The 26,445-nt window shown below is 40.5% G+C and overlaps 1 protein-coding gene and 1 pseudogene across 3 annotated transcripts in view; one reads left to right on the top strand and one right to left on the bottom strand.

Moving 5' to 3' along the window:
- Positions 1 to 26,445, top strand: part of ACAP2 (ArfGAP with coiled-coil, ankyrin repeat and PH domains 2) — a 143,659-nt gene that overhangs the window by 13,329 nt on the left and 103,885 nt on the right. The gene's annotated exons all lie outside the window — the stretch shown is intronic.
- LOC129148573 (small integral membrane protein 30-like) lies at positions 25,017 to 25,196 on the bottom strand (annotated as a pseudogene).

Below are 26,445 nucleotides of genomic sequence, written 5' to 3'. Positions count from 1 at the left end.
ATCTAGAATGATCTATAGGTTAGATGAGAAACAATGTGAGTTAAATCTCTATAAACATTGGGATAAATGAATATATTGAATATGAACAGGAACATATTCCTATTTCAGAGATGATGAGGTTCTTGCAGAAGGAATTGACTTGATTATAATCTTACTAGAGGCCCAGTGCACAAATTCTTGCATGGGTGGGGTCTGGCTGGCCCAGCCCCATTCGGGGCAGATCAGGACCGAGTCAGCTGAGGGGAGGGGCTGCAGGCGATTGGCCAGCAGGCCCTGCCCCCGATTGGGGTGGGGGGCTGATTTGGGGTGGGGCTTGCCGTGGGTAGGGGCTGTGGGTGGGGGGCTGGCCGGCCCCACCCCTGAATGGGGTGGGGGGTGCCAATTGGGGGTCAGCGGCCGGGGGAGGGGCTGTGAGAGGTTAGCCAATCAGCCGCACTCCTGATTGGTGTGGGTGGGGGTGATAGGGGATGAAGCTGTCTGGGGGGAGGCGCTGTGGGCTGATCAGGATGGTGGGGGCTGATCTGGGATGGGGCCAGCCGTGGGGAGGGGCTGGGGGTAGTGGGCCAGCTGGCCCCATCCCCAAATGGGGGGGAGGCTGATAGGGGGCCAATGGCCTGGGGGAGGGGCCATAGGTGGTTGGCCAGCAGGTCCTCCCCCTGATCAGAGTGGGGGGGCCAATCAGGGGCAGAGCTGATGGGGGGGAGGGACTGTGGGCCAGTTGGGGTGGTGGAGGCCCATCGGGGGCGGGGCTGGCTGGGGGGGCTGCAGGCGGTTGGCCACTGGCCCTGCCCCCTTTTGGGGTGGGGGGTTATTGGGAGCAGGGCAGGGCCACAAGAGGTTGGCCGGTCGGCCCCACCCCTTGATTGGGCCAGTTCACTGGTCCCAGTGGGTGTTATAGAGACCAGTCGTTCTGGTGTTCTGTTCACTGGCTTTTTATATATATAGATTTTGCATACATAGATGGTAATTTGTACCTGAAGTAAGTCAGGATTCTTTATTGAATGTGGTCATTTTATTCCTTTAATGTTTACATTTTCTGTGATGCTACAGATATACTCAAATTTAACTATATTTTTCACTGCTTAAAAAAAATACAGTTTAGTTTGAACTGTAAAATATGATAAAACAGCTTAATCCAAGGCAGGCAATGGAGAATGGGCATGAGGATGAGTAATACCAAGGATTTTACCTTTGTTTTTCTTTGATGTTTAAAGGCTATTTTTCCAAAGCATATATTAAGTAGGTCGCTTTTTTTTTTTTAAGCACAATGTTATTTCATTGTCTTTTGTTTATCTTTTGTCTTTATCATTTGTTACAAGTTTGTTAGTCTTATTGTTGCTCTTTTGAAGGTAATGTGTCTTTTTCCTTCTAGCTATTTTTAAGATTTTTTTCCTTTGCCTTTGGTTTTAGGCAGTTTTACTATGATGCATGTAGTTGTGGTTTCTGTTGTATTTATCTTGATTGGGGCTTGCAGAGTTTCTTCAATAAAGTATGGTGTTTGTAGAGTATCTTTCATCAGCTTGTAAAATTCCTGGTTATTATCTCTTTAAATATTGCCTCTACTTCACTTCTCTCTTTCTGGGACTCAACACCACATATGTTAGAATTTTTTGCTGTGTCCTGCATTTCTTTTCTGAAATGTTAATGTTTTATAGAGAATTAGAATATTTTCTATTGACCTATATCCTGTTTATTAAGCTCATCTTCTGCTGGGCATAAACTGCTGTTAAACCTATCTGTGGAGTTTTTCAACTGTATTTTTCACTTATGAAAATTTTATTTGATTTTCTCTTTTATAGATTACTAGAGGCCCGGTGCACGAAATTCATGCATGGGAGGGGATCCCTCAGCCCAACCTGCACCGTCTCCAATCTGGGAGCCCTCAGGGGATGTTCTACTGACAGCTTAGGCCCAAGTGGGCCTAAGCCGCAGTCTGGCCTCCCTCTGCAGGAGGTGACCGGGCTGATCAGGGGAAGGCACCGCCCCTATCACCCTGCTGCTGCTGCCCCTGCTGGCTGCCACAGCCACCAAGGTGTTTTCATCAACACGGACTTCAGTCCCTTCACCACAAATAAATGATAACTTTCTTTAGGCATTTTCAAGATGTCTCTTTCATAGGATATGACCTTTCTTCCTTCTTTCCTTCTTTCCTTTCCTTCCTTCCCTCCCTTCCCCTCCTCTCCCCTCCCCTCCTCTTCCATTCCCTCCCCTCCCCTCCCCTCCCCTCCTCCCTTTCTCACCTGAGAATATTTTTCCATTGATTTTTTAGAGAGCGTGGAAGAGAGAGGGAAAGACAGAGAGAAACATCAATGTGAGAGAGACACTTCGATTGGTTGCCTCCTGCATGAGCCCTGACCTGGGCCCTGGCCAGGGAGGAGCCTGCAACCTAGGTACATGCCCTTGACCAGAATCGAACCTAGACCCTGCGGTCGGCAGGCCGAGGCTCTATCCACTGAACCAAACCAGCTAGGGCAGGATATACTTCTTTGCCCCTCCAGCAGCGGACCTTTGTTTTTTTCCTCCAGGAGTGAGGTGGAAACACCCTAGATCACCTTCTTGGATTCTTATTACCCAAGTTACCAAGAACACTGCGAGTGGCGTACAGGGAGCTTAGCCCATGAGCGGTCAGAAAAGGTGTTTCCTGTGCAGCTCACGCGCAGGTGGGACTGCCGGTGCGCTGCGGCTGGCAGACCCTGCTGTCTGTCTGCAGGCCATGGCGCCTGGCAGCCAGGCCCTGCTGTCTGCGCCTGCCTCGCCCCGTCCACTGGGCTGCCAGCCTTGTTGTGATAGGAGCCTGTGGGCCGCAGGGGCAGGACCCAGAGGTGCTCCATGCACTTCCTAGTGACTGGTTGTCAGTCTGGTCGTGATGGCCCTAGGCTATTATTAGTATAGATTATGTTTTCATTTTTAAATCATTTTTATTTTTAATTTTTAATTTTTAATTATAGTTGGCATACAATATTATATTAGTTTCAGGGGTACACCCTAGTGATTAGACATTACATACTTACGAAGTGATCATCCCAAGGAAATCTCACACCCATCTAACACTATACATAGTTATTAGAATACTAGAGGCCCAGTGCATGAAATTTGTGCATGGGTAGGGTCCCTAGTGGCTGCCCAATGCTGGCTGGGGCCCCCCAGCTGCCTGCCGCTACTGCTGGCCGGGCCCTCCCTTCCCCTGGCTGCCTGCTGCCACTGCTGACCGAGCCCACCCTCCCCCCGGCCGTTGGCTGGGGACCCCCTTCACACCTGCCTTGGTCTGGCACCACCCACTCACCTGCTCCACCATCCTGTCACAGTCCTGCTCTTGTCAGGGCCCATCAGGGCTGGCAGCGCCTCCACTGCTGCCCGCTGCCAGTGCCGCATCACCGATGCCCGCCATGTTCCACGCCAGTGGTCAACACATGTCTAACTCCTGGTCAGTCCAACTCCTGCCTATAGGGACAATTTATATTAGCCTTTTATTACATAGGATTATTGACTATAGTTTCTATGCTGTACTTTATATCCCCATGACTATTTTGATTTTAAAATATGGTTGTATTATATGTTGTATGAAGATGTTATGGCATAACACTTATTGCATATTCCTGTTTTGGATGTGTTGTTTCTCCACTTTTCTGGGTTATGGATAATATGATAACTAACAATCTCATGTTACTTTTTTGATGAGTGTAGAAAAATTTTCTTGTATTATATTTCACTTTCTGAATTTGTCTGTTTCCTCTAGATAGATACAGTTTAAACATTTTTGGAAAGTAAACTCATAGGTGGTGATGTAATGTGTCATTTCCATCAGGAATCCCATGAAGTTTGTCTTCCTGTTGACAATGCAAATTTGATCACTGGTGCTATAGGTGGGAAACCTGGGGAGGGAGAGGCTTGAGGTGGGATCAAAGATCAAAGGCCTTGAGGTGGGGAGGAGTTTGATCTTCAAGGAACAAAAAGAAGGCCAATGTGGGCTGAAGCAAAGTGAGCAAGAGAAAGAATGGTAGGAGATAAGTTCAGATGGATAGGTAGGGGCCAGATCATGTTAGGCTTTATAAGTCATCCATAGTAAGAAGTTATGATTAGTGCAATAGGAAGCCATTCGAAAGTTTTTAGCAGTGGTGAGAAATGATACGGCTTATATTTTAAAGATATTTGGAAGGTGGATTGTGGAGGGATGAGAGTGGATATAGGGGAGAGAGTGGAGGGGAGGGAGGAGTAGGAGAGAGAGAGAAAAAAACATCGATTGATTGCCTCCCACACATGCCCTGACTGGGGCAGGGATGAACCTGCAACAGGATATGTGCCCTTGACCGGGAATCAAACCTGAGACCCTTTGGTCCGCGGGCCGACACTCTTAACCACTTAGCAGACGTCTAGGGTGAGACTCTTCATCTTGATGGTAGAATGGCAAAGTCATGTTGCAGAAGACCATGTGTGGCCTCCTTTGGGAAATATAATCTGTAATACATGGTGTCCAAAAGTGCCTTGGAATCATGATGAAGAATGTTATTAAGATGCAACAAGATTGAATATTTAAAACTAAAGTGAGTTACTTTTCTCTGTCAAAGTGACAATTTTAAGAGTTCTTATTGTTAGGAAAGCTTTAGGGAAAGGTCCTCATACTATTGTAAAGAGTGTGGTTTGGTATAGCTTTTTCAAAGGGCAAAATACTAAAATATCTTAGGGTTTAAAAATTCATCTACTTTGTTTCAGCATTTTTGCATCTAGGAATTTCTCTTAAGGAATAATAGGAAAAGTGTGCAAAGTTGTATGAGCAAAGATATATATATATATATATATATATATATATTGCTTATTTATTTAGAGGAAAAATTGTGCAAGTACAATGTTGGCTAAGTACAATATTGTATTGTACTGTTATTTACAGTATATAATCCTATCTAATAAAAGAGTAATATGCAAATTGACAGTCACTCCAACAACAAGTTGGCTGCCCCCATGTGGTCAAAGATGGCTGCCCCATGTGGACACAAGATGGCCACCACAAGATGGCTGGCAGGGGAGGGCAGTTGCGGGCAATCAGGCCAGCAGGGGAGGGCAGTTGGGAGGGACCAGTCCTGCAAGGGAGGGCAGTTGGGGGCGATCAGGCCTGCAGGGGAGGGCAGTTAGGGGTGACCAGGCTGGCAGAGGAGGGCAGTTGGGGCGACCAGGCCTACAGAGGAGGGCAGTTGGGGGGAACCAGGCCTGCAGGGGAGGGCAGTAAGAGGTGACCAGGCCAGCAGGGGAGGGCAGTTAAGGGCAATCGGGCCGGCAGGGGAGCAGTTAGCTGTTAATCAGGCTGGCAGGGGAGTGGCTAGCGGGTGATCAGGCTGGCAGGCAGAAGCAGTTAGGGGCAATCAGGCAGGCAGGCAGGTGAGCGGTTGGGAGCCAGCAGTCCTGGATTGTGAGAGGGATGTTCGATTGCCCGTTTAGGATTGGGCCTAAATGGGCAGTCAGATATCCCTTGAGGGGTCTCAGATTAGAGACGCTGCAGGCTGGGCTGAGGGACACACCTCCACCCCCATGCATGAATTTTGTGCACCGGGCCTCTAGTACTTAATAATGGTAATAAATGACTCTTACTGGTTTATGTACTTATATACTATTTATTGTTGGTTTAGAGTGTATTCTTTCTACCTATGAAAACAAAGTTTGTAAACTACATGCCATGTTACACTGGCAGCAGCCTCATACATCTCATGTTTATTGCGCCTCATGGTTGTGTCTCTTGTGCTTGACTTAATCATATGTTGTTTTGTACAGTAACGTGCTATACAGTTTTATAGCCTAGGAGCAATAGGTTATACCATGTAGCCTAGGTGTGTAGTAGGCTATTCCATCTAGTGTAAGTGCACTTTATGATGTTCACATGATGAAATCGCCTAACGAGGCATTTCTCAGAATGTATTCCCATTGTTAAGCGGCACATGATTCTACAGATCTCAGTTTATGGGCATAATTTTCATGATACAAGAAAAGTGCAATATAGAGTTATAATTTAGAATGTATAATATGGCACTGCATATGTCAAAAGGGTTATGTGTTAAAATGTCTGGAAAGACTAATATATTTTACCTGGAAAATGGGAGTATGCTTTTTGGCCTTTAGTTTTAAAGTTTTATTTACAACAATCAGTGTTATCAAAGACAAAACAATCAAAAACACAAAACACAGGGTAAGCAAAATGGGTGAAAAAAACACAACAATTAAAAAACCCCAAATATAATAGTGGGAAAGGAGGCCATCCATTCTTGTCCTTTCTCTGCCTCTCACAACTTACAGAAAAGTTGAAAGGATCGTACAATGAACACTTATTATCTTTCATCTAAGATTTACCAGTTGTTTATATTTTGACATATTTGTTTGCTCTGTTTTACACACACAAACACATCCCTGTAAATGCATACAGCAAGAATATTTATTTTTCTGAATCATTTGAAAGTTTGGCATGTATCTGTTAAAAATAAGGAATTCTCTTTTATAACCACATTTATAATACAGTAATTACATGTTCAAAATTTTCCAGATTTACAAATAATGTCTGTAAAATAAAAATTGTTTTCCTCCTCCTGTTTAGGTAAAATCACTATTCTTTCCTACTAAGACTCTTTTCTTTACTAGCCACACAGAACATTTCACTTCTGACTTCCGGTCACCAAATGTGTGGTCACCCCTCCCCCACCCCCCACCCCCCTTACACACCAAGAAAGTCTCCTACACTAGCTATAATTTAACTAAATTCTGACACTATCTAGTCAGACATAGCTTCAGATCTCACAGGTTAAGGGCTCAGTATGATAAGGCTGCCCTTCCCCATCTCCATTTCAGATGCCAGTTACAAATTCAGATTATCACCTGTAACTCTGACCAGCTATATAGATCGGAGGTTCCCATGACCGCCCCTGCTCAGGTCTGAGTATAATTTGCTAGAGGGGTTCACAGAACCCAGGGAAACACATATGTTTACCAGTTTATTAAAGGATGTGGGAAAGTATGTACATGAACAGCCAGATGAAAAGATACATAGGACTCGGTCTGGGAGAGTCCCAAAGTGCAGGAGCTTCTGTCCCTGAGGAGTTGGGGTGTCTCATATTCCGAGTGTGGATGGATGTGTTCACTCACCTACCTAGATGCTCTCTGAATCCTGCACAATTGGGCTTTTATGGAGACTTCCTCACTTAGGCAGGATCAATTAGTAACTCTATTTCCAGCCCCTCTCCCTTCTCTGGAGAAGGTGAGGTTGGGGGGTGCTGAAAATGAGAAGGCTGTAATCATGGCTTGGTCGTTCGGGTGACCAGCCTCCATCTAGGAGCCCACCCAGAGTGGCCTCATTAGAACAAAAGATGCTCCTAGTGCTCTTACCACTTCGACATTTAGAAGGGTTTCAGGAGCTCTATGTCAGGGATGGGGCCAAAGACAAATATTAGAACAAGAGATGCTCAGAGCATTCTTGTCACTTAGGAAATTACAAGGGTTCTGTGCCAGGAACGGGCAGAAACCAATATATATTTTTCTAGTATTTCATAGTGTCTCTTGTAAGTAGTTTGTTTTTGTTTTTTTTCCAGCCTCCAATCAGGGTTCCTGCATTGCTTTTTCATTACCTTTAAGCTGACTGACTGTACATTCTTTTAATCCATCATCTCTCACTGAGGTTACTTAACCATGAAGAAAATATTGGGTGATTGTGGAGCTAGGAGAGGTCTTGATCTTATCTGAGACTTCAAATTGGGGAAGATTTTGTATGTCATGTTAAGAATTTTGGTGGATTATCATGGAAACAGTGTGAAGCTCTTAAGAGATGTGACATGTTCTAATTTGTATAGTATTAATTTTTGAGGCAAAATATTTTAGTGTATCACAATTTGGTACAAAATGACATATTGAACAAAACTGAAAAATACATTTTGAGACAGTCTGGGGAAGTCAAACATGAAATAAATACGAGATTATTAAGGAATTATTATGATGTGCGATAATGGCCAAGAGGTTCTGTTGTTACCTTCTTTATCTGTTAAAGATCAATAAGCCCTAACCTGTTTGGCTCAGTGGGTAGAGCATCAGCCCATGAACTGAAGGGTGGATCCCAGGTTTTATTCTGGTCATTGGCACCATACCTCAGGTGCAGGCTTGATCCCCTGCTCTGATTGGGGCTTGTGTGGGAGGCAACCAATCGATGTGTCTCTCTCACATTGCTGTTTCTCTCTGTTTCCCCCTCCCTTCCACTCTCTTTAAAAGAATTCAGCACCTGAATTTGCTTTAAAGTACATCAGAAAAAAAAAAAAAAGGGATAGAATTATATGAAACAAGAATAATTTTGATAATTATTGAAACTAGGTGATGGGTATTTTTATGTGTTTGATTCATTGCATAAGAGGTTAAAAAAGCATAACCACTGACACCTCATTTTTTTGAAATGGAAAATGAACTAGAAGGTTAACTTGTATGTGAAAGTTATCTGATATTCAAAATTTCTGTTACTTTCCAGAGGAGTTCTTTTATATATAGTGTGAAGATATATATCTCAGGCTTATTTCTAGACATTTTATTAGAAAAAGAATTCTTGCCTAGCCGGCCTGGCTCAGTGGTTGAGCGTCAATCGTGAACTAGGAGGTCATGGTTTGATTACCGGTCAGGGCACACGCTTAAGTTGCGAGCCCTATCCCCAGTGTGGGGCTTGCAGAAGGCAGCTTATCAGTGATTCTCTCTCATCATTGGTGTTTCTGTCTCTTCTTCTCCCTTCCTCTCTAAAATCAATAAAAATATATTTTTAAAAAATAGAAAAAGAATTCTTAGCAAAAATAATTTACTTCTTAAAAAGAATCTAACATTTAAAGATATTAAGTAATCTTGCTTTTACAGTATTTATTTTAAAACTATAGTCTTTTAAGTATGGCAGAAAGCTAGCTTTTACAATGGAAAAATTCTGTACCAATTACACAACTGTTTAATTCAAACTGCCACTCACAATTGTAGAATGCTGTTGTGGAGATACTTTGCTTATCAATCAGCTATTGTGTAAGATGTGTGTAATCTTTCCTATGACTATAGCACTAATGCATTACTAATACTGCTTTACTATGAGTCCAAGATATGTAACAATGGCATTTCTTTTTATTTGAATCCAGCTTCTGTAGTCTGGCCACAGGTGCTGGTAGCAGTCATTGAAGTAAAAATATGACAATACTGTATTATGAAAATAGAGTTTGATTCTAAGAAAGAAAGTCAACAGGTGACTTAGTGTCAGGGCCTTTGTTCTCTATATTAAGAATGTCTTAGTTTAATTTTTATTTTAATGCTTAATTATTTGAGAAGCCATTTATATAGTCAATAAGCAATTTTTAGCCAGAGTTGCACTTTAGAATCACTTAGAGTGGTTTATCCAAAATACCTTTGTTTGTACTCTATTCCAGAACTATTGACTCAGAACTTTTGGGGAGATCAGGACTCACAGACCTAGATACTTTGAAAAGGCTTTTTAGGAGATTTGGTTTTGAACCTTTATTCAAGGATTAGTGCCCTAAGAGTGTCAGAATTCTTCTTTTTTTTTTTTTTAATATATTTTATTGATTTTTTACAGAGAGGAAGAGAGAGGGATAGAGAGTTAGAAACATCGATGAGAGAGAAACATCGATCAGCTGCCTCTTGCACACCCCCTACTGGGGATGTGCCCACAACCAAGGTACATGCCCTTGACCGGAATCGAACCTGGGACCCTTGAGTCCACAGGCCGACGCTCTATCCACTGAGCCAAACCGGTTTCGGCAAGAATTCTTCTTTATAATATGTAAACTGATAATAATAAAGTCCTTTCCTGGATGTGGAGAAAAGGGAACACTTGTGGAATTGCAGACTGGTATAACCACTATGGAAAACAGTATGGTGTTTCCTCAAAAAATTAAAAATGGAACTGCCATTTGACCCAGTGATTTCGATTCTAGGAATATATCCTAAGAACCTTGGAACATCAATCAGAAAGAATATATGCACCCTATAGCATCATTATTTACAGTAACTAGATCTGGAAATAGCCCAAGTGCCCATCTGTAGATGAGTGGTTAAAAAAGCTGTGGTACAATTACACAATGGAATACTATGCAGCTGTAAAAGAGCAGGAACTCTTACCCTTTGAGATGGCATGGAGGGACCTGGAGCTTATTATGCTAAGTGAAATAAGCCAGGCAGAGAAAGGCAAATATCATATGACCTCACTTATATGTGAAATCTGATGAACAAAATAAACTGATGAATAAAATAGGTCCAGAGACATGGATGCATGGAACAGACTGACAGATCTCAGGGTGGGGGGTGTGGGTGGGTCAGAAAATATTCACTAGAGAACTTAGATATATGTGCATGCATGCATAGCCTATGGACACAGACAATAGTTTGGTGAAGGCCTGGGTGAGGCAGGCAGGGGCTAAGAAGGGGGAGGGGGGAATGGGGAACATCTATAATACTGCCAACAACAGCAACAAAAGAAGTCCTCTCCCTGTCTTTTTAACCTGATGATTATAGGTAGTACATAGTTTCCCACTGGCTGTCTCTAACTCCATTCCTTATTCTGTTTCTCTGGAACAAATAAATCATTTAGCATTGCAGTGGATAGATAGCCATTAAAGTGTTTTTAGTAGGTGAATGATATGATAACATTTGTATTTCCCACTTATAAGTACCAAAATTATTGTGTCACACCTCAGACTGATCTCAGTAACTACCCACTGCAGACAACTTCATTATAGCACTTTGCTAGAAACCTGTTCTCTGCCCAACCCAGAGCTACCTATTATCATTGTTTTGTATTCATAGTCTTTCTAAGATAGTAATTTCACCATTTTTACTTTTATACACAAAAATTCTCAGTGTCTCTACATTGCTTTTGAGATAAACTTTACTAAGGTCTTCTAATATACTCTCCGTCCTGTGTCTTCTACATTCTAATTTTTCTTTCATGTCACCTAACAATACCATAGGTCTGCGATGCTTTTCTCTTCTGCCTTTAAAGAAATTATGAAACTTTATTTTTTTTGTACAAGTTTTAAAAACAATTACATTATTTGGAAAAACAGTATAATATAAACATGGGACAGATTAATAAGAGAAAATAACCAAATTTAATATGTGCACATGCATGGGAGCCCCACATAGCAGAAGGTTCAGAGACAGGAAGAGAAAATGAGGTGTATGTGACATTCTTAGCTAAGGATAAGGTAAGGCACCTTGGGGCTTCAGAAGGTCACTGCAAGACAATAATAAGAAAAGATGTTCCGCCCAGCCGGCGTTGCTCAGTGGTTGAGCATCAACCTATGAACCTGGAGGTCACGGTTTGATTCTTGGTCAGGGTATCTGCCCAGGTTGTGGGCTCGATCCCCAGTAGGGGGTGTGCAGGAGGCAGCCAATCAATGATTCTCTCTTATCATTGATGTTTCTATCTCTCCCTCTCCCTTCCCCTCTGAAATCAATGAAAATATATATTTTTTAAAAAGAATAGATATTCTGTAATTAGAAGTTTGCCCTGACTTATAGGTGGGTCACAAAAAGTTATTTCTACTGATAACTCTTATTATGGGCAAGGCACCTAATTGATATTTTTTAAAAAAATGTTTTTATTGATTTTGGGAGAGAGAGAGAGAGAGAGAGAGAGAGAAACATCTATCAGCTGCCTCCTGCACAGCCCCCTCTGAGGATGGAGCCCACAACTGACCAGGAATCAAACTGGTGACCTCTCTGGTTTGGGACCATGCTTAACTGAGCCACATTGGGCCAGGGACCTAATTGATAGTCTTTAAGGGAGAGGTAAAAGTTTCTTTTGAGCCCATACCAAAGTATCACATCTTGGGGAAGTCTGTTATGAACCTCTGCAAAATCTAGGTTTGGTATCTTGGACTTTTAGCATCAGTGATGTTATTATGAGCCCATGGCTTTCTCTTTAACAGAGTTCACCAATTTGATATGAACTGTTTTTTGTTTTTTTAAAATCATTATTTACCATGTATTTTTACTGTGTAGTTTCTATTTTCTTTTAACACTATTTAGGAGAAATTCCTGTGCTTGTTTTTTGTTGTTGTTATTCTTTTATTTTTAATTTCATTACATTGTGGTTAGTGTGATTAGTTATATTTCTGCTTAATGAAACACAGATTTTCTTTGTGGATTAATAAATCAGTTTTTTAAAGTGGTCCATGAATGTTTAAATAGAAGATATATACTCTTGTTTGCCAGGTATAAATCTTAGCTATAGCTATACGTATGTCTGTATGGCTATTGGATCAAACTGTATTAATGACTTTATTTCTATTTATTTCTTCTCCATCAGAGGTTACAAAATGGCTAACAGGTCTTATTTGGCTCATAAACATACTCTGCTTGCCATGCATTATGTTGGCCTGAATAATGTTAAAAATTAACATTGATTAAAAAGTTGCCAACATTTAAGAATTTGGAGATTTTATGTGGATTTCTACTTTCCTCAGGTTTTATTTCAGCTTCTCAAGCTCATACTCTCTGTTGTCTCTAGGTTTTGAACAGGCTGTTTGTTCCCTTTGTCTGGAAGTCTTTTTCCACCCCCTTTTCCTAGCTTGCTCCTATTCATCTTTTCTGACTCAGTGTTAATGTCACAGCCTTCCAGAAGCCTGCCTTCTTTCTCAGGACTAGTTAAAGAAGATGTATGAATAGTAAATATGCATATGAAGAAATGCTCAACTTTTTCAGTCCCTTGGAAAATACAAACTAAAACCACAATGAGATGCCATTATAAAGGTAGTAAAGTGACTTAGACTTACAATACCGAGTATTGGCAAGTATGTGGAGCAACTAGAATCCTCATGCACCATCTGTGAATTATATAAAATGGCAAAACCACTTTGAAAAAACAGACAGTTTCTTAAAAAGTTAAATATAATCTTATCATATGATGCAGCCATTTCACTCCTAGGAATTTACCATGAGAAAAGAAAGCAAATATCCACAAGAAGACTTGAACATGAGTGTTTATATGGATATATAATCCAAATGTCCATGTGAAGGGAGTGGATAAAGAAACTGGTATCTTCTTAAAACCTAATACTAAATCAGTAATAAAAGGAATGAAGTATTGATACATGCTACAACCTGGATGTATCTCAAAATAAGTATGCCGAGTAAAGGAACCCAGATTAAAAAGGGTGCATACTAATAATCTATTTATATATAATTCTTGGAAACTTAAATTAATTTATAGTGACAGAAAGTACCTGGCGAAGAAAGGGGCAGAAGGCAGAGATTGTAAAGGGGCAGGGTAGATATGTTTATTATCTTGCTTGTGGTGATGGCTTAATGGGTATATACGTGTCAAAGCTGATCAAATCATATAATTTAAGTATGTGCAATTATAGTATGTCATTTATACCTCAATAAAGTTGTTAAAAAGCAAAAGCCTAGAGAGTGTGTTAGATTTGCATTATTATTACTCCCCAACCTCCATCAGTGGGGATCTCTTAACTGCTTTTCTCTTGTCAAGAGTGTTACCTGAAAGGACCCGGCTGGTGTGGCTCAGTGATTGAGCACCCACCACTGAACCAGGAGGTCACACACAGTTCCATTCCGGTCAGGACACATGCCTGGGGTTTGGGCTTGATCCCCAGTGGTGGGGCATGCAGGAGGCGGCTGATTGACTATTCTCTCTCATCACTGATGTTTTTATCTCTCCCTCTAGCTGAAATCAATAAAAACATATTTTTTTAATAAAAAGTATTACTGGAAAGGGACTGGGCCCAGGGTGGGTTTGCCTTGGGCAGGCTTGTAGTGTGTGGGTTATTGATTTTGTGCAGGAAAGATTTCACAACACAAGTCCAGGTGATTTTGAGAGTATGTTTGTTAAAGCTGGGGACAGTGAAACAAGGAAGGGCTTAGGATGGGGTAGAGGAAACAGCAGGAGGGAGCCTTAGGTGGGGCTGCTTTGGCTCACTAAGTCAGAGAAAAGGGGGCCTTGGAGGCAGGTTCAGGGGGTTAGTCCGGGATGAGACCAGTTGCCATTACCCATTGCTCCTGTGGTTGAATGTCCCGTGCAGTCCCATAGAGTTAGGAGATGCAAGCCTGTGGGTTAAGGAGAGGGGGCAGGGAAAGGCATGGGTGTGCTCCCTAAAGGCAGAGGGGGAGTACACACCTGGTCCTTGGTCTTGAGGGTTTTAAAATGTATATTTTTTTTTAAAAAAAAATTTATTTATTGGGGGGAGAGAGAGGACAAAGAGAGAGAGAAGGAGAGAGAAACATTGATTTGCTATTCCACTTATTTATGCATTCATTGGTTGTTTCTTGTATGTGCCCTGTGAGGGATTGACCCCACAACCATGACATATTGTGAGAATGTTCTAACCAACTGAACTACCTTCTCAGGGCTCCTATTGAACGTTTTATTTTATTTATTTTTTCAATTTTTTTATTAAGCTATTATATGTGTACATATCTTACCATTGCCCCCCCCCACCCCACTCCCATATATGCCCTCACCCCCCAGAGTTTTGCGTCCATTGGTTATGCTTATATGCATGCATACAAGACCTTTGATTGATCTCTTATCTTCCCCACCTCTCCCTAACCTTCCTGCTGTAATTTGACAGACTGTTTGATGCTTTACTGCCTCTGTATCTATCTTTTTGTTCAAGTTTATAATGTTCTTTATTATCCATAAATGAGTGAGATCATGTGGTATTTTTCTTTCATTGACTGGCTTATTTCACTTAGCATAATGTTCTCCAATTCCATCCAGGTTGCTGCAAATGGTAAGAATTCCTTCCTTTTTTATGGCAGCATAATATTCCATTGTGTAGATGTACCATAGTTTTCTGATCCAGTCATCTGCTGATGGGCACCTAGGCTGTTTCCAGATCTTAGCTATTGTAAATTGTGCTGCTATGAACATAGGGGTGCATATATCCTTTCTTATTGGTGTTCCCAGTTTCTTAGGATATATTCCTAGGAGTGGGATTACTGGGTCAAATGGGAGTTCCATTTTCAGTTTTTTGAGGAAACTCCATACTGTTCTCCACAGTGGCTGCACCATTCTGCATTCCCACCAGCAGTGCACAAGGGTTCCTTTTTCTCCGCATCCTCGCCAACACTTGTCGTTTGTTGATTTGTTGATAATAGCCATTCTAACAGGTGTGAGATGGTACCGCATTGTTGTTTTGATTTGCATCTCTCGGATAATTAGTGACGTTGAGCATGTTTTCATGTGTCTCTTGGCCTTCCTTCTGTCTTCTTTTGAAAAGATTCTATTTAGGTCCGTTGCCCATTTTTTTTATTGGATCATTTATCTTCCTTTTATTAAGTTGTATAAGCTGCCTGTAGATGTTGGAGATTAAACCTTTATCAGTGATGCCATTTGCAAATATGTTCTCCCATGCAGTGGGCCTTCTTGTTGTTTTGTTGATAGTTTCTTTTGCTGTAAAAAAGCTTTTTATTTTGATGTAGTCCCATTTGTTTATTTTCTCTTTAGCTTCCATTGCCCTCTGGGCAGTATTGATGAAGAAGTTCTTTTGGCATATGTCTGAGATTTTGCTGCCTGTGGATTGCTCTAGTATTTTTATGGTTTCCCGTCTTATGTTTAAGTCCTGTATCCATTTTGAGTTTATTTTTGTGTATGGCGTAAGTTGGTGATCTAGCTTCATATTTTTGCATGTATCTGTCCAATTTTCCCAACACCATTTATTGAAGAGACTGTCTTTATTCCATTGTATGCTCTTGCCTCCTTTGTCAAATATTAATTGAGCATAGTGTTTTGGGTCAATATCTGGATTCTCTATTCTGTTCCATTGATCTCTATGTCTGTTCTTGTGCCAGTACCAGGCTGTTTTGAGAATAGTGGCTTTGTAATACAGCTTGAAATCTGGTATTGAGATCCCTCCTACTTTATTCTTCTTTCTCAGGATTGCTGTGGCTGTTCGGGGTCTTCGCACCAAACAAATTAATATACCTAGGAATAAACTTAACTAAGGAGGTAAAAGACCTATACACGGAAAACTACAGGACACTGAAAAAAGAGATAGAGGAAGACGTAAACAGATGGAAGAACATACCATGTTCATGGATTGGTAGAATCAACATCATTAAAATGTCCATACTACCCAAAGCAATCTATAGATTCAATGCACTCCCCATTAAAATACCAACGGCATATTTCACAGACCTTGAAAGAACTCTCCAAAAATTCATCTGGAATAAAAAAAGACCCCGAATAGCCTATTGAGCGTTTTAAAGGCTGGGAGTTTAGAGGGGAGGTCTTAGGAAAGGATCTCAATAGAATATTCATTAGCTTTTCTAGGTGTGACCTCTTAGGGCAGTGATGGCGAACCTATGACACGCGTGTCAGCACTGACACGCATAGCCATTTCTGATGACACGCGGCCGCTGAGGCGGCCGCATGCTGAGGATGAAACATTTGCTGCTACTGAGGATGAAACATTTGCGAAATAATGTTTTTTTCCTCAAAGTGACACACTACCCGAGTTATGCTCAGTTTTTTGGCGAAGTTGGACACACCACGCTCAAAAGGTTGCCCATCACTGTCTTAGGGTCTTGGAAAGCGCCAGGGCAGGGGGTAATGACCTCCTCATTGCAACTGGTCCTAGCCTGCCTGGCTTTGCTGCTGCTCCTCTTGGGCTGAAATACAACTGAGGCCTACTAGATGTTACTGTAGGGAAGAGAGATCAGGGGGTCTAAACTGCATGACCTTGCTATTTTCCCAGGGAGGAAAGGCCACCCTGGGGACAAGGTTCTATGCCAGTTTTGACTGTTGCTAGGCTCCTGGGCTTTCCTTTTCTTCCCTGGTGACCTGTATCTGGCTGTAAATTGCTTGGCCAGTTTGTTTAGCTGTCTGTCTCAGTTTCCCCATTCCACTTATCAAGGAATTTTCCTAGCTTCTTGCTATCCTGCCTCAAAAAGCAAATGCTTCTTTAATTTAAAAAAATTTTAAGGATAATTTTTTAAAACATTTTTATTGATTTCAGAGAGGAAGAGAGAGATCGAAACATTAATGATGCGAGACAATCATTGATTGGCTGCCTTCTGCACACCCCCACTGGGGACCCAACCTGCAACCCTGGGCATGTGTCCTTGACTGGAATTGAACCTGGGACCCTTCAGTCCTCAGGCCAACGCTCCAACCACTGAGCCAAACTGGCTAGGGCACAAATGCCTCTTATTAGGCTGGATGGTTGTTTATAATATTTCTGTCAATCCCTTGACATCCAGTGGTATACTTCCAGCCTCTTTCTGCTTTACATCATACAATGAGAAGTTATCAAAATAATAAATCGATCAGAAACCACCATAGTACCAGTAAATGTACTTGAACAACTCCAGGCTAATTGCTTAATTTTGTGTATATTTTTTTTGTTCTTTTTTGCTTTAACTTTATTGCTATAAAAGTATAATTTGAGTAATGGAAAAAGGAGTATTTGGGTAAATTGCCTGTGTTAAGACCTAATCTGCCCTCATGAAAATTCTTATGACATAGATGTGAGTGGAAACCAAGTGAAATATTTGAGACATACAAGAATGTGAGGGTGAAACAAGAAGAAAAACAATATGCAACAAAGCTATCCTTTTTCCCTGTCTGTACTAGTATGAGGCAGCCTTTAAAAAAATCTTGATCACAGGGAAACCATTAATATGGTAAAATTTATTATATATGATCAACATAATTGAGAGGTTATTTGTTTTGATCAGAAGTCTCTGAAAGGGTAACCAAATGCCTACAAGAAGGAAGAGTAACATAGTCACTCTTTTCGCCCGCAAATTAACAGTGTAACACAAAAATCATTCCAGATGGGTTCACTACTGAAAAGATTTTCATGATTTTCCTATCATAATCTATTCCAGACTCAGTGAGATACCTCTTAAACAAGGATACATTTTTGTGGCATGATAATCCTTTTTGTTTTCTGATGGGAAAACAAATATATGTTAATTTGTGAGATAAATTTAGTATTTCAAAGTTAGTAGTAAGTCACATTTTAAGATGAAAGTTAGGTCAGATGAACTCTGAGTGGAATGGTTCTTTTTCATTAACTTCCATCCAATGTCCTCTTCTCCCAAGTTCATGGCTGTACCATTCTTTCTGCTCTTTATTTGCAAATATCTTTGAGAAATTTAGCTTCTTGAGTATGGTCATAGATGAATGCATTTTCTGATCATATTTTTCATGTCTTTTTCAGTTTATAATATTTAGGTCTGATTAAGTAGAAGGCAGATATAATGAAAATTAATAAAAATTTAAAAAGGCCTTTGAATGTTTATACATTACATAAAGTTAGTAACTTTCCTGTATACCAGTAAGCAGATGGAAATAAAAACATTACCAAGGAAATCTCATTTAAATTAATAACAAAAGATATAAAATAAATAGAAATGAAGTCAACATAAAAATATGTAGGACTTGCCCAACTAGCATGGCTCAGTGGTTGGGCTTTGACTTACAAACCAGGAGGTCACAGTTTGATACCCGGTCAGGGCACATGCCTGGGTTTCGGGCTCGATACCCATTGTGGAGTGTGCAGGAGGCAGCCGATCAATGGTTATCTCTCATCATTGATGTTTCTATCTCTCTCTCCCTCACTGAAATCAATAAAAGTATACTTAAAAAATAAAAAAGAAATGTATGACTTTATAAACAACAATAAAACAGAACTTGATGACCAAAAGGAAAAATATGACTAAGGAAAATCATCTGTGGCTTGAAGATTCAACATTGTCAGAGTTGAATCTTCTAACAAAACACTTTTATAAGAATTAATGTCCTTATCTCTTTGATTGTTGAGAAATGATTAAAAACAACAGTGTTCAGAATTGTTATTTAAATGAACTTGTAATTATAAATGCAATATCAGTGTTCTAAAGACTAGTAAACCTAAGAACAGATGAGTGAGAAGAAAATTTTGAAGAATAAGAGCAATAAGGATGATGTCCCCTGTCAGATTTTAAAATGTATTATTGGAGTATCAATATCAAAATAGTGTTGTATTGAGTCCAGAACTGATAGACTTGAAATGAATAGAATTTTTAAAAATCCAGAGACAGACTCAAATGTATGTAAAGATTAGAGTATATAAAGGTGACATTTCTTTTCTTTCTTTATTAAAATAGATTTTTATTGTTGTTTTTTTTGTTGTTGTTGAGAGAGAAAGGGAGAGGAATAAAGAGATAGAAATATCGATGAGAGAGAAACATCATCAATTGGTTGTGTCTTGCATGTCCTGTCCCCCTTCCCCCCCCCCCGGCCCCCCATGGGGACTGAGCCCTCAACCTGGGCATGTGCCCCAACTGGGAGTCAAACCAGTGACCTCTTGGTTCATGGATTGATGCTTGACCACTGAGACACACCAACTGGGCAAGATGATATTTCTAATCAATGGAAAAGGATAGTTACTTGAGAAATAATGAAATTGATCATGGTGAACAACAAAGTGGGATATATATATTTCCTCAGAATAAATTTTAGGTGGAGTAATGATTTTGATGTTAAAATTGAAGCTATGAATATACTAATGGAAAACATGCAGGAGATATCTATTAACCTGGGGTTTGAACTGTTTTTCTAGCATGACACCAAAGAAAAAAGCTTTAAAATAGATTTGACCATATCAAAATATTACTTCTTCACGAAATGAAAGATGGGAAAATATTTGGAATGTGAAAGAAGTTTTAAATCCTATATGTTTAGAGAGCTCTTAAAAAATGTCTTGCATTTCCATTTATATGAACTGTCCAGAATAAGCCAGTCTATCCAGAATGAAAGTAGTTTAGGTGGTTCCTAGGCCTGGGATCAGGGGGGAAGGAGAAAGAGAAGGGACTGCTAATTGGTATGAGGTTTCTTTTTGGGGTGATGAAAATGTTCTAAAATTAGATTGTGGTGATGGGTACACAACTCTGAATATAATAAAAACGATTTATATGTATACTTTAAATGAGTATGGTATTTGAATGATATCCTAATAAAGTGATTAACATTTTTTTTTTTTTATTGTAAACCTACCTCAGTAGAAAATAGGCTAATATCACAAACAGGCAGTTGGAAAAAAGAAAAATGTGGTGGCTAGTAAACCTAAAATTTTTCACCTTTTGTATTAATTAAATAAATGGGAATTCAAGCAACTTTGAGATACCATTGTTTTAAATCTTTCAACTGAAAAAGATTAAACATAGATGGGTATATTGTATATAGTTGGTGGGATTGTAAATTGGTTCAGCCTTTGGCCGGGGGGAGGGGAGGAGGTTAGGAGGGTAGATAATACATTATTGTATAACAAAAAACCATAAAATATTTGTACTCAAAAAACATTTGTTTCACCATCCCACTTCTAGAAATTTATCTGAGGCTTTTTTTCACTTTACAATCCATTGCAAATATCTCTATGTTACATTATTTCTCAATATTTTGCATAGCCCATACATATATACTATTTAGGGGGCAGTATTCCCTACAAAACACTTCTATTTATTTGTTTGTTTGTTTGTTTGTTTTAGCGGTAGGGGGAGGGAGAGATAGATAGAGACATTGATTGTTGCAGTGCCCCACACATGCCCTGACGGGATCAAACCTGCCTCCTGGGTATATGCCCTAACTGGGTATGAACCCATCACCTTTTGGTGTCAGGGATGATGCTCCAACCAACGAAAGTGTTTTGTAAGCCAGCCAGGGCTACAAAACACTTTTATAAGAATTAATGTTCTTATCTGTATGTCCCATTTATCTCCTTGATTGTTGAGAACTTATTAAAAACAACAGTGTTCAAGATGGGTTTCAGGCCACACAAGAGCAAGTTAATTGCAAATTGAAAGAAATTGCAGTCCTACTTTTTAAAGAAAGTTTAAGTTGTTAAACCTTTGAACTAGGTTTTGGAGCTTTGATGGTGAACAAGACTCAGTCCCTGCCCTCATTGAGCAAATGGACACTTAAATCACCGTTTGTTAAGTGATACAATTGAAGTAAATTCTGGGAGCAGATGTGTTGGCATAGTAAAGCTTTCCAAGGTAAAGAATGTTTACATTGCCCTGCTGGTTTTGCTCAGTGGATAGAGCATAAGCCTGCAGACAGAAGGGTCCCGGGTTCGATTCTGGCCAAAGGCACATGCCTGGGTTGTGGGCTCAATCCCTAGTAGGGGGCATGCAGGAGGCAGCTGATCAATGATTCTCTCACATCATTGATGTTTCTATCTCTCTCTCCCTTCCTCTCTGAAGTCAATAAAATGTGTTTAAAAAAAAAAAAAGAATGTTTAAGTTGAAGGACAAATTGGGAATTAACCAAGGTTTAAGAAGAGAAGGACTTCTGGCAGAGAACTGTATGTGCAAAGACCCAAATGTAGGTGTGCATGTAGAATGGTGAGGATAGAGGTGTTAATAAGGGCCAAATCATGGGCCTTTTGAGTCACATTTTAACCTGAGCATAGTAGAGAGCTGTGGACAAAATGGGCTATGTGCTAACCTCACAAGTTCAGGGAAGGCCTGCATGGCGGCCTTGCAAACTCAGAGACAGAAAGTGACCACAAAGGATGGTTTGAAATTAAAACTTTTTGAACTAAAAGCAGTTATGGCAGGTAGTTTTGTCTAGGCTAAAATCTTCCCTGACAAAAGTCTATCTTTACCTTAACAGTGTATCTATTTTCTTTTACATCTACCATAACATACCTTTGGAATGTCAGGGTAACTCACCTTTTTCTAGACCCCTCAGGGCACAACCCATGCACCAGGGTGGAGACCATAAATCCTCTCATGTTAATTGTTGACTGTTAACTGTCTTGTACCCACCTGTGTAAAAAATGTGTATGTCTGTCATTTTACTTTTCATCCAATCCCAGAGGTTCCCCACCCTTTCCTTTTTCCCACACTGATCTATCACAAGTGGATTTCAAGTAACCCATTTATGTCTTCTCTTTTAATTATAATGTATAAAGTAAGGTGTAAACTGCCATTCTCTGGAGCATTTTCTCAATCCATTGAGATTTTGCTTCCCAGCAATTGTTGATAGTTTGGCTCAAATAAACTCACAAAAAGTCTATATAGGTTGAATGTTTTACATTGACAAAGCTGTCTCAAAATTTTAAGAGGGTTGATCTATCTTGATCATATTTTTGCTTGTTAAAAGAACATCTTCATTGTATTGTATTAGTGTAATTAATTTCATTGGAATAGTAGAGACCTTGGGAAGATGGTTGCAATTCTGGTGAGAGAAAGTGATGGTCTGCTCTAGGTAGTAGACATGGAAGTGGGATAGCATCTAAGTTTTTAGGAGGTAGAATGATATGGGACATTATGTTTGCTTGGATATGACTAATGGGCTAGGAGGAGTCCAGATTTATCTTGATCAACTGTGCGAATAGTGTTGTTACTTACTGAGATTGAGAAGAGCAGATTTGGTAAAGATAATGCCCAGTATTTGAATAATGCATGGTCCATCCAGGCAGACATTTTCAATAGGCAGTCTGAAGCTCTGAGAGAGATATGGGCTGGAGATAAAGATTTGAAGTCTTGATATTTATTTCAAATTGGTAAATGGGTTTTATAAGTTGGGATAATTTCCTTTTATATTTATGACAGATACATGTTAAGCTTATGCTAAAAGAGCTGCTTGCCAAATAACAGGCTTTCTGGAAGTATTTTGTTGGATGTGTTTTATTTCTAGTGTTATAATTGTGAAATTCAACCTAATTGATGCATGCTATTTTCATTTATTTATTTTCAGTTTTCGTGGCGTTTGGAAATCCATTGTAAGGAAATACTTTATGGTATTTAGCTCTTCTGTGGATAGACATTTAAATTGTTTCCTATTTTATCTATGCTGCTGTTGCCAGAGGCCTGGGTGGGTGGAATTCCTCCGTCACTAGTGGGACTGGGGCTCTTGGGTTACCACTGAAATAAGAATTTCCAGAAGCCCCCAGGGGAGAATGAGTGGTTTTTGTTTGCGTAAAGTTACATTCCTCGATTTGCAAAGTCCCATTGGGCTTAAACCAGTTCTGGAAAATGTGCAGCTGGGCCTCCAGCAGAGCCAAAAGCAAGGCGGGCCAGTATCCAGAGTTTCCTTCCATAGTGGAGCTGAGTCCAGTGTAGCATCAGGCTAATTACAGTCCTTTAGTCCACTGTGTGGGTCCCACATAGCCTTGAGCCACACGGGAGAATGCAGGGGAGCTGACCCCTGCAACGGGAGTTTCAAGAGGACAAGAGGGCTTAGAGCACAAGAGCCAGGAGAGGGAACTCCCTTTGTTCAGGAGTTTAAATATCAAATTTTCCCATGGTGGTGGCCATGCCTATTCTGGCCACCAACTTGTTCCCAAGTGACTGACAGGTAAGCATCCTCCCACATCATCCAGACCTTACTGGGCATGTATTTAAACTGCCTCTGTCCAGTCCCTTCCCCCATCAATTTGCAGGGAATAGACCTGTAGAGTGTTAACTGCAGCTTCCTGGCAAAGCTGTATAAATGGCATGCCTATATTATCTAGTCTTCCCTTAATTCCTTTCCTGTTGTTATTAAGGTTAGCCCTAGCCAGTTTGGCTCAGTGGCTAGAGCGTCGGCCTGTGGACTGAAGGGTCCCAGGTTTGATTCCAGTCAAGGGCACATGCCCAGGTTGCGGGCTTGATTCCCAGTAGGGGTGTGTGTGCACCCTCCCAAAGTATTTTTTTTACATTAAATCTTTTCTCCATTTCAATGTTAGATACACTGAATATAGTTTTTCACTACTTCCCCCCTCCCAAAAAAATAAAAGTTTTAAATTTTGACTGACTATATTTGATATCTAATATCTAAGTACAATATTGACTTGGGAGGCAGCCAATCAGTGATTCTCTTATCATCATTGATGTTTCTATCTCTCCCTCTCCCTTCCTCTCTGAAATCAATTATATATATATATTTACTAGAGGCCTGGTGCATGAAATTCATTCACTTGGGGAGGGGTCCCTCATCCCAGCCTGCACCCTCTCGCAGTCCAGGAGCCCTTGGGGGATGCCTGACTGACGGCTTAGCACTGCTGTGGAGGTGGCAGAGGCTTGCCAGCCTTGAGCCCAGCTTCTGGTTGAGTGGTACTCCCCCTGTGGGAGCGCACTGACCACCAGCGGGCGGCTCCTGTGTTGAACGTTTGCTGCTGGTGGTCAGTGCACGTCATAGTGACCAGCCATTCTGCCTTTAGGTCGATTTGCATATTAGCCTTTTATTACATAGGATATATATTAAAATAAATATCAATAAAATATTGATTGGCTCTCTGCCTGGAGCCCTTCCCTATGCCTTGGACCAAATGGAATCAATAAAGCTTTTTGCAGTAATAACAACAATTTTTTTTACATTAATCTGAATTTTATTTTTTAAAACTTATAATGGGCTCATATTTAATATACTACTTTTCACCATGGGGTTGTTTGTTAGTATAAAAGCTCTTATTTATCTCTTCCCTATTATAATGCCAATACAAAGTATTTTTTTTACATTAAATCTTTTCTCCATTTCAATGTTAGATACACTGAATATAGTTTTTCACTACTTCCCCCCCCCAAAAAAAATAAAAGTTTTACATTTTGACTGACTATATTTGATATCTAATATCTAAGTACAATATTGACTTGGGAGATAACAAAACAAAAATTGAATGAAAATATAGGGAAGAGACTCCTTAACAATGCAGGAGGCAGTAATTACAACTGAGTAGTGGCAACTTCCTAGGATTTTGGGCAAGAGTTTCCTTCTTCCAATTTCATGTGCTTTGAAAATTATGAGATTATTAGATACTATGCAAATTTCAGCCATCTTACTTCTTTGACCCTCTTTCTAACAAATAAATTATAGACTGCATTTTTCAGTGCATTATTTGTTGTGAAAAATAATTTTTTCCCATTTAACATATATAAATTTATTTCCATTTGTAGGGAAACTAAGAATGTAAAATTACCCTATTTACTATTTCTTGGGAACTTTTAGACACCAAAGCTCAGTTTTTAACCTGAATACTCAAAATATTTTCATGGCAAGGTTTGATTCAGGAGACCCTTCAAAGTCACACCTCTTTATTTCTCTTTTGTGCATATATCACCAATCAAGCACAAATGCCTGTAATGCAGAGAACCACACCTAAAAAGAGAACAATTGCATCTCCAGCTTCTACTGCTTCAACAACGGTCAACAACAAAAGCAGTGAAATGAAGACTGTGAACAATTGTGCTGAAACTGAGGTCATGATGTTGGGACCTAGAGATGGGTGGATTTTGAGTGCTGAAGGTTTTAAAGAAATGATATATGTATAACACTACCTGCCTTGAAATACTCCCTTCCTGGAGCTCGGAATGCTGAGGCTAAAAGGTTCCATGACAGCGCCTTCTAGGAAGCAGCCTGTGTCCCACTTGGGGGAAGCTGAGTGTTGCTTTGTGGGCACCAGGTCCATGGTGCCGTTTCTTGTAAATGGCCAGTGCGTGTCACAGCAGCTCCTGCATTGAGCATCTGCCCCCTTGTGGTCAGTGCGCGTCATAGCGACTGGTCGGATGGACACTTAGTATATTAGCCTTTTATCTCCTGTATATATATAAAAGGCTAATATGCAGTGTCCCTTGGGAGTTTGCACATTACTCTTTTATTAGATAGAATAGAGGCCTGGTGCATGGGAGGGGGCCACCTGGTTTGCCCTAAAGGGTGTTCTGGATCAGGGTGGGGGTTCCCTTGGGGCATGGGGTGGCCTGGGCGAGGGGCCTGTGGTGGTTTGCAGGCCGGCCACACCCCCCGGCGACTCATGCGGAGGCCCTGGTATCTGGGGTTTATTTATCTTCTTTTTTTTTTCTTTTTTTTGACAGGGGATAACTTTAACTTTATTTATTTATTTATTTATTTATTTATTTATTTATTTATTGTTCATAGCATCAGTTTATTTTTTTATTTTATTTTATTTTTTAATTTTTATTTATTTATTTTTAATTTCTTTATTGATTAAGGTGTCACATATTTGTCCTCATCCCCCCATTCCCATCCCACACCCCTCCCCACGGATGCCCCAACCCCCTGTTGAACTTAACCATTGGATAGGCTCATATGCATGCACACAAGTCCTTTGGTTGATCTCTCCCCCCTCCCCCCAACCTCCCCTATCCTCCCTCTGAGGCCCGCTAGTCTGATCGATGCCTCCTTGTTTCTGGTTCTGTTCTTGTTCATCAGTCTATGTTGTTCATCATTTCCCCTAGATGAGCGAGATCATGTGTCCCTAGAGATATACTTATAAGAACTGAATGTGAGACGAGCAATAATAGTTATGCTGACAGGCAAATGAATCAGTCTGTAGTGAGTTTCTTTCTGGACCAACAGTTCTTTAGAGACCCAATTTCAATGTCCACCAGTTCCTTATGTGTACATGTCAGCACTGACCCCTCAGCTCTGGATGGTGGACAAATGGTGGTAACGTAGGTCCAACTCCCTCTGGTTTGGTCTCGGCCTGACCCAGG

Source organism: Eptesicus fuscus, chromosome 3 (assembly GCF_027574615.1).
Source record: "Eptesicus fuscus isolate TK198812 chromosome 3, DD_ASM_mEF_20220401, whole genome shotgun sequence".
NCBI classification, from domain to species: domain Eukaryota; kingdom Metazoa; phylum Chordata; class Mammalia; order Chiroptera; family Vespertilionidae; genus Eptesicus; species Eptesicus fuscus.
Note: the sequence above shows the minus strand (reverse complement) of the source record. Positions and strands in the feature narration are given on the sequence as shown.